Source organism: Zingiber officinale, chromosome 1B, assembly GCF_018446385.1.
Source record: "Zingiber officinale cultivar Zhangliang chromosome 1B, Zo_v1.1, whole genome shotgun sequence".
In the NCBI taxonomy this organism is placed as follows: Eukaryota; Viridiplantae; Streptophyta; class Magnoliopsida; order Zingiberales; family Zingiberaceae; genus Zingiber; species Zingiber officinale.
Genome location: NC_055986.1, coordinates 8,563,389 through 8,565,375, shown reverse-complemented (window position 1 = coordinate 8,565,375; position 1,987 = coordinate 8,563,389).

Below are 1,987 nucleotides of genomic sequence, written 5' to 3'. Positions count from 1 at the left end.
AATGAAAAGAGAGACTGTATGATGGGAGAGATTAAGGAGAAAGAAAGTATGACGAGAGAAAAAACATGATGAGAGAAAAAATGTGCTAAGAAAAAATAAAGAAAGAAAGTGTGATGGGAGAAAAAGCATGATAAGAGAGGATGAGGAGAGAGAAAGTATGATGGGAGAAGACGAGAAGAGAGAAAATATGATGAGAGAAAAAGTGTGATGAGAGCAAAAGTATAGAGAGAAAATGATAGAGAGATTGAGAAAAGAGAAAGTATGATGGGAAAAAAAGCATGATGAGAAAGAGTGTGATGAAAAAAAATAAGAAAAGAAAGTGTAATAGAAGAGAAAACATGTGGTAAAAGGTGATTCGCTGGCCCCCAGCGCCCCCGTCAACCCGTCCTTAGGCTAACACGGAGAAGGTAAATCACGGGTGGCTACTAGCCATCAGTGCGGGTGGCAAGGCATGGGGGGAGGCATGCTCGAACACGTCGAGTTTTCACCCAAAAATCTCATGTGGCAACATCCATGTCTTAGCCACCGCACCGCCTCGAGAGGACATGATGGGAGAGAAAACATGATGAGAGAGAATGAAGAAAGAAAAAATATGATGAGAGAGAAAATATGATGAGAGAGAAAGTATGAAAAGAGAAAGTGTGATGAGAGAAAATAAGGAAAAAGAGTATACGATGGGATAGATTAAGGAGAGAAAAAACATGATGAGAGAGAAATTATAATGATAGAATGAGAAGAGAGAAAGTATGATGAGAGAGAAAAAGGAGAGAGAAAGTGATATGAAAAAAAAATTGAACGAATATTTAAGGATATTTTATTCAAAAACTTAATTGTCATTCTCATTCTCATTCCCATCAAAACCCAAGGGAGAATGTGGATTTCATCAATACTCAATTTTTTTGGATTTCCTTCCAAAATTTAAATTTCATTCTCATTAACCAAACATAAAATTTAGTAATGAATTCATTCCTTTATTCTCAAACTCCTAAACCAAACGCCACCTAAATATCACATTCTATTTACCGACCCTGTCCTCATTTCCTCCCAAATAGATCTTAAGTTGCTGCAACCATGAAGCCTAGGTATGTACACCTCCAAGACTAATCCGACTTTGTTAAAGATTCCTTGGAACGACGAACGCATGACGCTAAGTGTAGAACCCTCCTCATGGTTGATGAACAAACTGGGAAGTTGTAAACACCAAAAAGAATTAGAAGGGAATCCCATATGACTATAGAAAAATGACATTGTGTACCATTGTTTGTTTATATGGACAGAGACGGATTCAAGATTTTAAATTGAAGGGGATGCATATCAAGTAATAAAAATAATTATCATTAAAAATTTGTTTACTTTCAAACGGCTACATATTAATTAACCGTGTCTGAATTCTCAATTTAAGATTAGAATCATGCTCAAAACTTCTTAGAAATTATCGTCCTATGTTGCACGATGGTAGGACGAATAAGTTCGTGTGTAGCTCCGACACAAAACAAAGGTCGATTGCTCATCTTTAATGATTTTGATACCAAACTACTAATAGAAAACTTAGGTCGTGGAGTTTTGAATATATAATTAATTTCAAATTTTGGCAATCCATCGTGGCACAATCAATGATGAATGAAATGATAAGAGTTTCATCATTAAAGAAGTGATAAAAGTTTTGGAGTGAATTTAAGAATGAGGATGTCCAGCCATAAGTACATAGAATATTAAATTAGGGGAAAAAATTTATAGAGTAATAAACTAATAATATTACTACTATTAGTGTTTACTAATAATGTTTGATATTTTTTTGAAGTTTTTTTAAATGAAAGTGTCATTTAAAATTTTTATTCAAATTAACTACCAATGTCTTTTAAAATAGTCTTAGCTCATTCCTCCTGGATACTTGTCACCTGAATTGTGCTGGAGTCTCTAATAGTAGGTGCCACAACAACTGATACCATTACTTTGAAATAACATTTTTCCTAATGTATTATACGTG